Source organism: Mauremys mutica, chromosome 6 (assembly GCF_020497125.1).
Source record: "Mauremys mutica isolate MM-2020 ecotype Southern chromosome 6, ASM2049712v1, whole genome shotgun sequence".
NCBI lineage: Eukaryota > Metazoa > Chordata > Testudines > Geoemydidae > Mauremys > Mauremys mutica.
Genome location: NC_059077.1, coordinates 103777830 through 103792883, shown reverse-complemented (window position 1 = coordinate 103792883; position 15054 = coordinate 103777830). Strand labels below are relative to the sequence as shown.

Genomic DNA, 15054 nt, shown 5'->3' with positions numbered 1-15054 from the left:
CATGTTACAGAGGGTTTTTTTTCCCCCAATAGCCTCAATAGCTTCTCAAGAGGGGGAAGAACTAATAATAACTGATACAGTTTTGGAAAGCACTAAAATGATGTGTGGCTATACTTAATCTTATATTTAAAGTCTAATATCTCAAGATCTTCCAAAGCTAATAGCAAGTATTGTGTGTCCTAAAGAAAAGTCAGCAATTTCCCCGTTATAGTGCTATAAATCTTTCATATCTAACCCCCTCCTCTCTCATGGGTTGTGAGGTATTGAACCTTAAACCTACCACATGACCTATATGTCAGAAAAGTGTCAACTGAGGGATTAAATTCCACCACATGGTGGATCATTGGTCTGACTCAGTATGGCAATTCTTATGTTCCCACAGACCAGTTAAGGTTGGCAGCATCTGTCTTGCTCTTCTTAATAGATTCATGGCAATGGTCCCACAGGTCTGAAGGATTTTAGTCACCAGATTCATTAGACCAGCAGTCCTTTGGGGATCTGTGAACTATAAATCACAGGTTCTTTCATCCATGCTGAGATTAGTTGTTCAAGAGTACAAACAGGTTGTAACGATGCTGTTTCTGACAGGATCCAACTGAGAGTGCTAATTCAGGACAAATTGCTTAAAACAGGGCAGTTACAGCCCAAGGCTGGGGTTTTTCCACCTCTAAGGCAAACCAAACCAGCCAGACAAAGAGGACTTTGGTCTCACCCCACTGGCTAACCACAAGTCACACAAGCATTTCCTTTAGACGCTCCAGTTTTCCAGTATCACCACCAGTGTCACACGTTATGGGGACAAACGGTTATGAAAACCAATACCCCAGTAAAAGAAAAACGGTTCTCTTGATCCCAAAGGACCAAGCCCCTGACCAAGGTCAATATACAAATCAGATCTTACCCACAAGTCACGCCGTTGCCAATCCTTTAGAATCTAAAATCTAAAGGTTTATCATAACAGAAAGAAATACAGATGAGATTAAGAATTGGTTAAATGGAATAAATTACATACAGTAATGGCAAAGTTCTTAGTTCAGGCTTGTAGCAGGGATGGAATAAACTGCAGGTTCAAATCAAGTCTCTGGAGTACATCCACAGCTGGTATGGGTCATTCTGTCCTTTGTGTAGAGCTTCCATTTGTAGCAAAGTCCCTCCAGAGGCAAGAAGCAGGATTGAAGACAAGATGGAGATGAGGCATCAGCCTTTTATAGTCTTTTCTAGGTGTAAGAACACCGCTTTGTTCTTACTGTGGAAAACCACAGCAAAATGGAGTCTGGAGTCACATGGGCAAGTTCCTGCATACTTTGCTGAGTGACAAGGCGTATCTGCCTTCCCTCAATGGGTCAGTTGTATAGCTGATGGTCCTTAATGGGCCATGAAGCAGGCTAGGCAGAGCTGACACTAACTTGTCTCAGGTGTCACCCAGAAGCACAGCATAATTTTGAAATACAGAAAGTATAGAGCCAATACTTATAACTTTAAATACAAAAATGATATATGCATACAGATAGCATAATCGTAACCAGCAACCCATAACCTTGTCTTAGACACCCAATTTGATCCCCTTTATACAAGATTTGGTGCCACTATAGGACTTTGGATGCAACCATGTTCTATATGGTCCCGGTTCCAATCAATAACGTGACACAGGTATTACACTGCCAATACCCACAGAGGAGTAATGCCACTGTAATAGGTAAACACCAAGCCTGTGAATATTTTACCAGAAACAGGTATGTGTGTGCTCTGCATATGTGTGCATTAGAAGTCAACACTACAAATATTTCACTAACTTTATATGTACTGTTTATGTGAGAAGTACTTATTCTTGCTTCTGCTTTTTTTATCTAGAGCTAGTAAAAAAACTCTTTTGCTGCATTTCATTCAGGGTACATCAGTGCTTAATTCTTACACAACTGGGGTTACCATAACAAAGTAATCAGTGAGTTATAGGTCAATATCCTTCTTATCCATTAACAGTGCAAAAATCTTTACAGTTGTGAGTAAACAAAAATTAAGAGATCCATTGACATGAAGGGGATGCTTTGACATTTGGCAGTCCAGATGACAGTAGTTTGGTCTTTTATGGTCAAAAATATCTTAGGTTGCTCAGTTAAATTGTGAGAGCATGTCAGAACGTCATGCTTTCACCAAAAACCTCAGCTCAAACTGCTACATTTCAGCTACTTATTCTGTGGCAATGTTTCGTTCCTCTTCTTTTTTCCTATGCCCCACGGAGATAGAATAAAATATTGAGAAAAGCGTATGGCAAGCTTTTCGATATTTCTGAGTTTTGCTGGTAGCACTTGAAGGCTTAAGGTTACACACTCTGTGTGAGAAAATAAAACCTTCTATTTAAATAAAGTGGAACCTTAGAGTTCATAGGTAAATACATATTTCCCAGTTGGCAGAAATAGACTATTGCAAGAGGCTTACACAGTCTAGAAAAGGTCTTTGTTTGAATAAAGCCATGATGAGAACACACCACAGACTATTTTATAACATTATGATCTAGAAACTTAGTCAGTCATAAGTGCTATAAAGAGCAAAGTAGTTTTTGTTGAATTAACTAGAGCCATCAATTTTAGTGGGTTCCTTATAGTTGGAAGCCAAGATATAGAAAAAATTTGAAAAGGAGAGTGATATACAATAGTACAAGTCCAAAATTAGAAAGAGTGGAGTCCATTACTTGTCACAGTTTTATTTCATAACTGTAGAATAATGTCACAGTCTCCCTACCATAACATTGAAAAGTGCTTTTATAGGTGGATTGGATATTTGGATGGTGGGGCCTTTTTGTAGTTCAACTGTCTGTAGATTTTTATATTATTGGGCATCTTGAAAATATTACCACCACAAATAATTACCAAGAAAGCAGTGAATCCCTGGGATTAAAAAGTACATTCATAAATTATCTGAATTCAAAGGAGTTAGTAGTTAATGTGAATTGAAATGGGAGTTTGGCCTTTGACTTCCATGGGAGCTGAAGCAGGCCCTTTGGGTATCACATGGGAAATTCCTGGTAGATATTAGGGACTAAAACCTGTATACCTCATAAAACACAGTATGCATTAAGCACCACCTCTCATGGGAAAAACCATGAGAAATGCTATTTTACAGGCCACAAACATAGATCAATAGAAGAAATTTATCAGCTAAAAATTATTTAAGAGAAAACACAGTTGTGTGAAAGTTAAACCCGTGGGTAGGATTCATGCTAAAAGGAAAAAAGAAGTCAGAATGATCAAAGCTGATTAAAAATGTAGGAGCTCCATCTGGTGTCCTGTAGAGGAAGTGCAACCTGCTTTTCACTCATTTCTGGTATGCTGCTATTTTCTGCTTGTTTCAAATAGCCCAGGGCAATTTGAGGATGGGATTCTTACAGACAGCCTTTTAAAAGAAGTATGCCAGTAATTGCCATTACCTGAGTATGACTACATTTTTTAAAATGAAGTACTTTACAGAGAAAAAAATGATGCAATGTAACTATTTGCAAAAGCAGCTATTTTTGGAAGGCTAGAGAGGAGAAACTGATTACAGTAGATTATTTTCTTCTATTTTAGTACAACACGGAATTTGGAAGTTGAAATATGCCATATAATGATATTTCTGTCTGCAAAACATAACCAGTGCCTTTTGCCACACTAGTGTATTTAAAAGCAATTTAAAAAAAATAAATAAATCACAGAATCCTTGTCCTTCATGACATCACAATGAAGCACAGCAAGCTACAAAGAATTTCTGATGGTTTTAAAGAAAATCATATTTGATAAAGAAGAGATTCACTGATCAAGAGTGTCAAGTCTATCACCTCAAAAAAGAACTGGGACTCCAGTACTAACTTATGGTAATTCTGTTATTCTAATAGCACTACTGGTTGAATTGAATGTGATTCAAAAGTTGAATGTCTTTAACAAGGTTTCCAGTATCTGCTTCCCTGCAATACAACTAGACAGGAAAAATGATGCACAAAACACAAATTGTGAGAGTTGATCAGTAAAGTGAGTACAACCATATGGATCTTTTATAAATATTTATATTGAGGTACAGATATTTTCCATATACACACAAAGCACCAAATTACCATCACTGTCTTAGTAGGCTGTGACCTTAAGTGTATGCATGTAACTATTAATACACATGAATTAAAAGATTGAGACCAGGTAAATTCTACTCTTTAGATTAGTTTAGTAGTTTAGAAAGATATTTTGATTTGTACATTTATGATTATACTACAGTATTTTCTTCATTCATTATGGATCATAGTCTACAATGCTCAGCTCAAATATGTGTTTTTAGATTTAACTCTTTTTGCTGTAAGGACTGGATAGCCCCAGGGTAAAAGGTATTGCCTGTTACATCTAGGGAACTGGTTAGAATTTAACCAGGTCAGTACTTACTAAACATTGTGACAATATGATGGACAATTAGTGAGTGCCATGTTTTGGCACCATGTAATATGTCTGTTTGCTTGCATAGATATAACCTCTAGCCAACAGCTCTACACCTATGGAAAAAATCAGTCAGAGAGATAGACTAAGGCAGAACAGATTTCTTTGCATGACATGCTCAGCTGCTAAAAATAAACGGTGTCACAGGTGACATTAAGGAATTTTTCAAGATCTAGCTCCTTTATAGCACAGTCAGATAAACAGAGCTAGTAAGACCATTTGGCAACTCCCAATAACTAGAGCTGGTAAAACTCAGAATTTCAGTCCCACTGGAAATTCCAATATTTCAATATTTGTTTTCATCCTGAATTAAGACACACACGTGTTGAACTGTGACATTTAGGTTCAACATTGAACTATGTCCCCGAGAGCCGATTTTTCAGTTTTGCCAAAATCTTTCAATTTTTCAAGAAAATCCAAACTAAATATTTTGTTTTGGGTCAGGGCAAACCAAATCAAAACATTTTGGTTTGCTAAATGAAATAAATTGTTTCATTTTGAGTCAGTCTGACATCAACCTGGGTCACCTGAGCTGCCATAGTGCCTCATGGGAGACGTAACTCAGGTGCCTCATGCCCGCTTACGCTCCTTTCTGGGCCTAGCCCCATGCCGGAACAACTTTCCCATGATGCACCATGATCATGGGACTCCCATGATAGACAGTGGCAGTTCAAACAGACAGGAGATGCAGTTCAGCGCAAGAATCTGGCTCAGAGGATTGTGTGTGTGCGCGCATGCAGAAGCTCCCTTTTCCATTGAAAAAACATTATAGATGCCTATGGTCAATAAACTAGGTGATCTCCATTCAGTTCACACTGGAAAGACATCCACATCATTATGTGTGTGTGAGTGAGTGAGTGAGTGAGTGAGTGAGTGAGTGAGTGAGTGGAGTGAGAAAATGATGTGGATGCCTGTCCAGTGGGAACTGAATGAAGATCGCCTAGTTTACTGACCAGAGGCATCTATAAGATTATTGATAGAGCTGGTTGACAATTTTCCATCAAAATGTTTTTTCAATGGAAAAGGGAGCTTCTGTGTGTGCGTGTACACACACATACACACACACCCCGCATTTCACCGCAATTGGCCCCTGTACTGTCAGCAGGGAAGACAAAGAATGAACTCTGCTTTCACTTCAAGGCACATTAGCCAATTCACATGAGAGATGCTTGCACTACTGCTGCTTGTGCTGTGTCAGTTCAGGTTTTTATTGCAATCCACTATCTTTCACTGGTTCCAATCTGACTTTAAAATATCCTTCCGATTGGTTAGTTCCCAGTGGGCTTTGTTCATTGGCTCTCTCTTTGGGCCACTAAATGTGCCTATAGGCACATGGAAGTTCTCTCCCAGTGTTATGAACTCATTGTCTGTTCAAGGCTTGCCTTTATGATATACCCTGAAGCCTCTAATGGATGGGACATCATAGTGGTGAAAAATTCCCTGGATGTTTTGAACAAGAACCAAAGTAAGTACACACAAACTGGGGCTGCAGTTCATATGTGCTCTGGTTTGTCTTGGCTAACAAGAATTAATCAGAATCATAGGACTGGAAGGAACCTCAAGAGAGATCATCTAGTCCACTTCCCAGCACTCATGGCAGGACTAAGTATTTCTAGACCATTCCTGACAGGTGTTCTGATACTTCTGTAATGAATGCAGTATGGCAACATTCCTTCAAGAAGAATGACCAGTGTAAGGTAAACAAAGGAATACAGATACAGCATCTAAGATTTCTAAAAAGGCCTAAACTTAGGCTCCCAAGTCCATATTTAGGCACTTAAATAAGTGTGCCGGCTTTCAAATGTGCTGAGCGGTGAGCACACAGCACTCCTACTGGCTGCTCAATGTGCTGCATCTGTAGAGTGCCTTGCAAAATGAGGCCCCAGTTTCAGGTGGGCCCCCCCATGAACGACTGTAACAGTAATAATAATAAAAAGATCCACCCCCTAATTCCAGCTCTGCCCCATATAGGGTATTGTTTCAGTGCCAGGTTCACGGTCAGACCCTTAATCAGACAGATCCACTCCTATAGTAGCATAGCATTATGTGCAGTGAAGAGCGTGTCCATTAAAAGTAACAGGAAGTTGACAGAAAACTTATGGGATCCCACACACCTCCCACTAGACATAATGAGAGACTGCGAGGACTCTACAAGCTATGACATTGTCTCTGAACTTTTTTTTTTGAAACTTATACATTTACGGTAATAGTAGCTTCATGTAAAGATAACAAAACACTGATTCTCTTTTATTCTCCTCTTCTTCTCCCTTGCTCTAGGGAGGTGGTTGCAGTAATTTGAGGGTGGCCTATACTACTAGTAATTTCCGATACATTTCCGATACATTAGCTCCGATGTACTAGATGGCAAGTCTGGGAGCAGAGCCAAATCTCTACCCACTGCCTGCCATTGCCCTCCCACCTATTCCAGGGGGACAGGAATAGTTCATAGCACTCACTATTTGTTGTACATCTAGACTCAAGTTAGGGGGTTCTTACTCCTCTGAACAGGCACATTGTCCAAGTCACAATCTAGATCATAATAGGGGATAATGACAATTATTGAGTGCCAATGATGTACTTAGTGATGTATAAACATAAAAGACATGGTCTCTTAGTTAGATAAAATGTATTGCACATGTATTTAAAAAACTGACAACTGTGACACTGGCTATTCTTGTTCTCAGAATATATGTTTTTATAGTTCTTGTTCACCAGTATGTGGTCATAGAACGTGACTAGTGGAAATTTCCTTACCACTAACTTTCATTTTCTAATGTTATTAAACTGTCACACCCATGGATGACATGCACAACCCTTTTGGTGCAGAGATCACCGTGTTCTTTGAAGTTCATATCTCTTTGGATACAGCAGAGAAAATGAAAAATGTGTTCCCATCACTGAGAGGAAGGAGGAAGAGTGAATGAGGCGCTAGTGTAGTGTAACTTATATTGTTTTAAAAGTGTGTATTTCTGGCTTCTATAGCTAGGACTGTCAGCTTAATGATGGTACCTGCAGTCTCTTTCTGGTTTATCAATCATACCTGAGCTGGAGGCATGCACTACAATTCCTGATGCTGCATCCACTATGTTGCTAAGGAAATATGCAAGGAAAAAATCATCTAAGGAAAAGAATGTTGCTATGGCTGGCTGCAAACCTGAGAGTGTGTTGAGCAGCCTAAACAGTGACCTCCTTCCACTTTTTACTAAGCAATCTCTCAAACACTGAAACATGTAAAAAACAAAAGGACTGGTCACTCCTGCACTGCTATGGAATGTGTGCACCCTCGCTCAAACTTGGTATTCATGCTTTTCAGTTATTGCACTTATTCATTCTATCCATGCATAGTCACAGCTATTAGCCTCAGTGGAACCATTTCAGTCACACACAGCCTGATTCTTGTCTATACTGGTGTAGAATCATAGAAGATTAGGGTTGGAAGAGACCTCAGGAGGTCATCGAGTCCAATCCCCTGCTCAAAGCAGAGCCAATTCCCAACTAAATCATCCCAGGGCTTTGACAAGCCGGGCCTTAAAAACCTCTAAGGATGGAGAGTCCACCACCTGCCTAGGTAACCCATTCCAGTGCTTCACCACCCACCTAGTGAAATAGTGCTTCCTAATATCCAACCTAGACCTCCCACACTGCAACCTGAGACCATTGCTCCTTGTTCTGTCATCTGTCACAACTGAGAACAGCCAAGCTCCAACTTCTTTGGAACCCCACTTCAGGTAATTGAAGGCTGCTATCAAATCCCCCCTCGATCCTCTCTTCTGCATGCTAAACAAGCCCAGTTCCCTCAGCCTCTCCTCATAAGTCATGTGCCCCAGCTCCCTAATCATTTTTGTTGCCCTCTGCTGGACTGTCTCCAATTTGTCCACATCTGTTCTCTCCTGGGGGGCCCAAAACTGGACACAATATTCCAGATGTGGCCTCACCAGTGCTGAATAGAGGGAAATATTCACTTCCATAGATCTGCTGGCAATGTTCCTACTAATGCAGCCCAATATGCTGTTAGCCTTCTTGGTAACAAGGGCACACTGTTGACTCATAATCTGCTTCTCATGCACTGTTATCCCCAGGTCCTTTTATGACGCACTGCTGCTTAGCCAGTTGGTCCATACCCTGTAGCAGTGCATAGGATTCTTCTGTCTTAAGTGCAGAACTCTGCACTTGTCCTTGCTGAACCTCAGATTTCTTTTAGCCCAGTCCTCCAATTTGTTTAAGTCACTCTGGACCCTATCCCTACCCACCAGCATATCTACCTTTCCCCCAGCTTCGTGTCATCCGTGAATTGCTGAGGGTGCAATCCACCCCATCATCCAGAACATTAATGAAGATGTTGAACAAAACAGGTCCCAGGACCAATCCCTGAGGCACTCTTTTGATACCGGCTGCCAACTAGACATCGAGCCGTTGATAACTACCTGTTGAGCTGGACGATATTACCAGCTTTCTCTCCACCTCATAGTCCATTCATCCAAGCCATACTTCTTTAACTTGCTGGAAAGAATACTGTGGGAGACCACATCAAAAACTTTGCTAAAGTCAAGGTATATCACGTCCATCACTTTCCCCATATCCACAGAGCCAGTTATCTCATCATAGAAGACAATCAGGTTGGTCAGGCATGACTTGCCCTTGGTGAATCCATGTGGATGTTCCTGATCACTTTCCTCACCTCCAAGTGCTTCAGAATGGATTCCTTGAGGACCTGCTCCATGATTTTTCCTGGGAGTGAAGTAAGGCTGTAGTTCCTCAAATTCTTCTACTACTTCTTCCCTTTTTTAGAGATGGACACAATATTTGCCTTTTTCCAGTTGTCCAGGATCTCCCCTGATTGCCACAATTTACAAAGATAATGGCCAATCTCTCTGCAATCACATCAGACAACTCCCTCAGCATTGCATCCGGCCCCATGGACTTGTGCATGTCCAGCTTTTCTAAATAGTCCTTAACCTGTTCTTTCATACTGAGGGCTGCTCTCCTCCTCCCCATACTGTGCTGACCAGTGCAGTAGTCTGGGAGCTGACCTTGTCTGTGAAGACCAAGGCAAAAACAGCATTGAGTACTTCAGCTTTTTCCACATCATCTGTAACTAGGTTGCCTCCCCCATTCAGTAAGGGTCCCACACTTTCCCGACCTTCTTCTTGTTGCTAACATACCTGTAGAAAGCCTTCTTGTTACCCTTCACCTCCCTCACTAGCTGCAACTCCAATTGTGTTTTGGCCTTCCTGATTACACCCCTGTGTGCTCGAGCAATATTTTTATACTCCTCCCTAGTTATCTGTCCAAGTTTCCACTTCTTGTAACCTTCCTTTTTGTGTTAAGTTCAAAGATTTCTCTGTTAAGCCAAGCTGGTCGCCTACCATATTTGCTATTCTTTCTGCACATTGGGATGGTTTGTTCCTGTGCCCCCAATACGGCTTCTTTTAAATACAGTCAGCTCTCCTGGACTTCTGGGAGGCAATGCTGGGCAGGGGTAAGAGTGGTTGTGTTCCAGTGAAAATGAAGAACATGCCAAATCTGAGCCAGGACTCTGAGTAGTAACAGAATTTGACCATGGGAAATGCAGATCAGTTTGAGCAAAAATATTACTGACCTTCAGAGCTGACAAACCAGTTCTCACAAAAATGTGTACATCTGTTTGGCTTGAACTCCACTCGCCAGAGTTTGCACAATGGTATTTCTGTGGCTTTTGGTGATTCATTTTCTGTCTACCTCAGTTTTCCATGAGTAAATGAGGATGTTAATACTGATTACCTGCCTCACAGAAATGTTATGGGTATCAATTAGCTATTGTTTGTCTTTGAAGATAAAAGTTCTATATACAGTAAGGGCCAGACTTTCTCAACTGCAACTCTACATGGAGAAGGGCAGTGTTACACGGAGCCTTCCCCCAGCATATGTAAGGCCTTTACAAGAAGCAGGGACAATCGCAGTCCTTGTGAAGGCATGTTATTGGTGGTAATTAAGGAGGACGAGGAGGCAGCGGCATGGCCGTGGCCCTATCCCCTCCAAAATAACTATGAATAAGCTGAACACAACAGGGAACCTTGGTGTGACCTGCACATGACTCCACATCTTGAGTAGCTGAAGCAGACACAACCCCTCCCTAACCTTGCCCCAGGGGTCTGCCATTTTGTAATTCACTACTGAGGATAGTGACTGTTTCATTAGCAAAGGGTGATGCTGAATGAAGCGTAAGTTGAACATGTGGAATTTTATTAAACTCTATGAACTGCTCTGCTCTGTGGCTGGATTACTTCCAGCCTAACTCCCCTTGTTCCCTGTTTCCTCTGGTGACCCTCAATAACTGCCTCTCCAGGGAAAAGGGGCCCTCTGACTCCAGTTCCATGGGTATATCCACCCTATTTTAGAAACATTTTAAATATGAACATTAAAACAAATAATTCACATCCAAACCGTCACCCATGTCCCATCAGCAGAAGGTGCTGGTGACATCTGAGCTGGAATCCTGTCCTTACCACAAACTCAGCTGTTATATAATCTTTGAGATAATTTGGTCTTCTCAACAGTTGACCATACCAGGAGTAACCTAGCCCTAAGAGCTAAGAATGATTAAAAAACATTCAAGTTTTATTTGGTTCTTGACATTTGTTTTCCATTTCTCTTATCACCGTTTTCATTCTTCTACTTTGGTGTTTGTGTGTTCTCTGAATAAGACAACCCTGCCCCCAAAATCCCAATTTGCCATTTTTGTAAAATTAGACAATAGACGTATTATACTTTAAACTACTGGTTGTCTTGCCTAAGCAGATATCATTGTTTACTGTTCTGGCAACTTACCTAGGGACAGGTTGTGTTCGTAAATAAGCAACACAGAAAAAAACCTTCAACTCATATGCATATGCATAAAATGCATAGTGTATTTTAACAGAGTTTAAAAATAAATCTGAGAAAAGGTAAATCTGGATTTGCAGATTCTAGTTTATTTTTTGCAGCTTAATTTGCACACTGACCCTTTAAACTCTCTTCCAAGCACCATTGCCTTAAGCACAGCCAGAAGGCATAACCATCATCTATAGTCTGACTTCATCACATGCTCTTACCGTCCTGCCAGGACAGTCCTGAAATTATCTAGTCGTCAGTTTTCCCTGCCCCACTTTTAGTGCACTTCGTATTTCTTAGCATGATAAAAAATAGCCCTTACTACTAGTCTTGGGGGGAGGGATAGCTCAGTGGTTTGCACATTGGTCTGCTTAAACTCAGAGTTGTGAGTTCAATTCTTGAGGGGACTGTTTAGGGAACTGGGGTAAAAATCTGTCTGGGGATTAGTCCTGCTTTGAGCAGTAGGTAAGACTAGATGACCTCTTGAGGTCCCTTCCAACCCTGACATTCTATGATTATCAGAACTTGTACAAGGAGAGAGGAAGAAAGCTCTTTGCCCACATTTTGACTAAGCCTGAACTCAGTATTTGTTGGTTAAAGGTAGCTTAGCTACAAAAATCAGATTTTGTTTAAAAAATAAATAATGGTTTTACAAAATAATTAAAATGAATAGAAACTGATTTCAAGAAATTTAAACTAAAAATCAACAGTTTTGATATTTAAATTAAACATTCCTCACAGTGTTTGCAACCCAGACACTGCAGATTTATGTAACTGCTTTAGGAAAAGAAAGTTAAACACAGAGAGGCTCCAAACCCAGATCTGAACACACCTGAATATTTAGGAGGTTTGAAATCAGAACCTGGAGCTGGATCTGAACTTTAGAAATTGTTCTCATCTTTATAATGGTCTGAGCCAAAACCCTGTATCTGAATGCCCCCAAATAAATGTGCAGATGTTCAAAATCTAAGTTACTACTAGCGACTCCTATAAATGAAGTGAAATATAGTAGTGTCCAAGTCAAGTAAAGTCAAAGAGAAGTATCATGAAGATGAAAAGGGGAAAAAACAAAAAACACCAAACACAGTGATGTAAGATTCTCAGGTACATATGTTAGTGTGTTTACTGTATTTTTATCTTGGCAGTGGAGCATGTCAGAGAGAGGAAGAAAATAAAAATGATTTAAATTGTAAGGCCACTGGGTGTCATTCCTTGGAAGTTGTTATTATTGGGCCTTTTTATAAATAATAACTAATTCATAGGGATGTTGTGTGTTTTGAGATCTTCAAAAGAAAGGTGCTAAAAGGTACAAACTACCGTAGTTTTAATTCTACGTTTTACACATGTGACACAGTGTAGCGGGGTGGACCCCGCTCCTGCCCTGAAGGGGTAAAAACAGCCCTGGGAGGGGGCTGTGGCTGGAGAAAGCAGTTTTTAGGCTGGGCTGATTGGGGAAGTGGCTGCATCTGGGGCCATGCCCAAACTGAGCAACAGGGCCTTATAAGAAGGCCAGGGAAGCCAGGAGCAAACAGTCTCTCTCTGTTTGTAGAGGGAGATAGGCCTGGCTGCAGGGACCTGAGTGAAGCAGGGCTGGGGAGCTCTAGCCTGGAAATCCCCAGGCTGTGGGCTAGCAGAAGGCCAAGGGGCACTAGGGGTTGCAGAGGGCAGCCCAGGGGTAGGCCAAGGCAGCAGGTCCAAACCCTCCTTGCCAGTGATAAGTAGGCTGATACTGCAGTCTGCCCCAGGGTGTGGGGCTAGACAATGACTGGCAGTAGCCTTATACTGAGGTGAGGTGGGAATAGTGGGTGGGGGTTCCCCAGGGAGGGGAGACCCTGAGATAAAGGGGTTACTGCCAGGGGGCAGCACCCCATGTAAAAGGGCATCGGGTCCAGGGAGGGACATGGGGGCCAGAGGATGGGCAGATCACCGGCCTGCAGAGGGTGCTCCAGAGCTGGAATGAGCTAATTCCCAGGAGTCACCAGCAGGAGGCGCCGCAGGGGTGAGTCTGCACATCTACACACAGATTTATAGAATTTAAGGCCTGTACTTCAGGCAGTACAAAATAATGGACATATTTCTCCAGGTGCCACATGGCACTATTGAAGCTACACAAGAAATCTATTGGCTGAAATAAATTTAGCAGGGATTGTTTTACATTACTCCGGTCACTAGGACAAGCTTTTGTAAAGGCAAAAGCATGGTGACAAACCAGTTCATCTTTCCCACAATTGACCGTTCATTTCCACTAACACAGGCTTCAAAGTAGCATTACCAGGGAAAAGCCGCCATCAGAAAAATTGCTGGTGAAAACAGCCATAGTCACAGCACAAGATGTAACACTCATGTAGTGCCCCCTCTCCACCCAATTACCTTTTTTAATGCCAATCTGCTTACGGGTTTTGATGGATAGGTCTGGGTTCTTCTGGATCCCACCACCCACTCAGCAGGGTGTATCGTCTTTATTTTTTCCTATGAATCTATTTGGCAATGTCTCCACCCACCTTGCTCCTTCCTGGCAAGGTCACCAGGGCAGCTGGGAGGAAAATTCTAACCACGGGGTAATCCCCACTTACTTCCCAGATAGTTGTAGTTAGCAAATGTTACTGTGGTTCTATTCACCAAACTAGTTCTATTCCTCACTAGCTGTACTCTGATACCCAAACCCTCAGGATTCAGGAGAGAAATGCCATGGGAAGGATGAGGTATGTGGAATCTGTAGTTAGATGCTAGTTCCTCTCACTGGAAGGTGTAGTGGTTTGATACCACAGTCCACACTAATGATTGGTGTTATTTTGAACACAATAGAGGAATGACAATATCTTGCCAGAAGGCAGGAGAACTCCCAAAATGCTCTTCCATTGCTGGACAATAAGGGCTAAATCCACCGTTTCTACTCAGGCAGAAAACCACTCCCATAATGAGCTTTGCCTGAAGTCAGGACTGCAGTCTAGAGGCTATAACCATGGGAGAACAAACTGTGAAACCTGCTCCTGTTTTCATCTCTTCCAGCTAAGTTTTGCATCTGTTTAAATAGACACCACTAATGTTTCATTAAAAAGAAAGGCACTGTCAGTTATTCCTTGTTATTTTCAGTTTCTGTGTCTGTTTGGTTTTGCCATTACAAAATGTGAGATGATTCATTATCAGGTCCCATCATTCCGCCCTCCTTCAAATATACAGGCTCTTTTCAGTATTTTAATGCCTCTCAGACTCATTGTTCTATATACAATGCAATCTGGAATATCGGCTTGCAACAGGTGAATCCTAACAGGTTCAGAGTTTTGGTTTGGATTAGCATCCTGAAATTGAGCTAGAATATTTAATAAGATCGTACTCTCTCATGACACATCCTATACTTCCTGGTTTGTGCCAGGTCAAAACAGTTTTTGAGGAAAGCCTCTCTCGTGATTTCCACTTTCAGTCCTGGCTTTAAAAAGGAAGAATAGATTTGGCTTGCTGTATACACATTTTAGATGCAGGCTTGGTCCAGCTCTAAGATATTAAGTATTAGTAATGCTGTAATAAGTACTTCAGAGTGTTTTGTTAAAGCTATTATCATCACTGCTTGAGAGCCAACTGCTTCTCACCAGCACCTTCCAGAGGAACTATCTCCTCCTAGGCTCCCAGTGTGCAGTAGAGTCATGCATGCTGCACTGTTTCTTGGAATGATGCAGTCTGCTTCCCTCTCTATGGATGGTCAGCTCCATGGGTTAGCCTGGAAGGCAGAAGGGGCCTGTCTCCTCCCCACCCCCTT

The 15054-nt window shown here is 41.6% G+C and overlaps 1 protein-coding gene across 2 annotated transcripts in view; it reads left to right on the top strand.

Annotated features, from left to right (window-relative positions):
- The first annotated feature begins 3759 nt into the window (after positions 1-3759).
- TYRP1 (tyrosinase related protein 1) overlaps positions 3760-15054 on the top strand; it is a 192414-nt gene continuing 181119 nt past the window's right edge. For both annotated transcript variants that reach the window (XM_045020072.1, XM_045020071.1), the window contains exon 1: positions 3760-3847. The gene's annotated coding sequence lies outside the window, so the exon portion shown is untranslated. The remainder of the gene's footprint in view (positions 3848-15054) is intronic.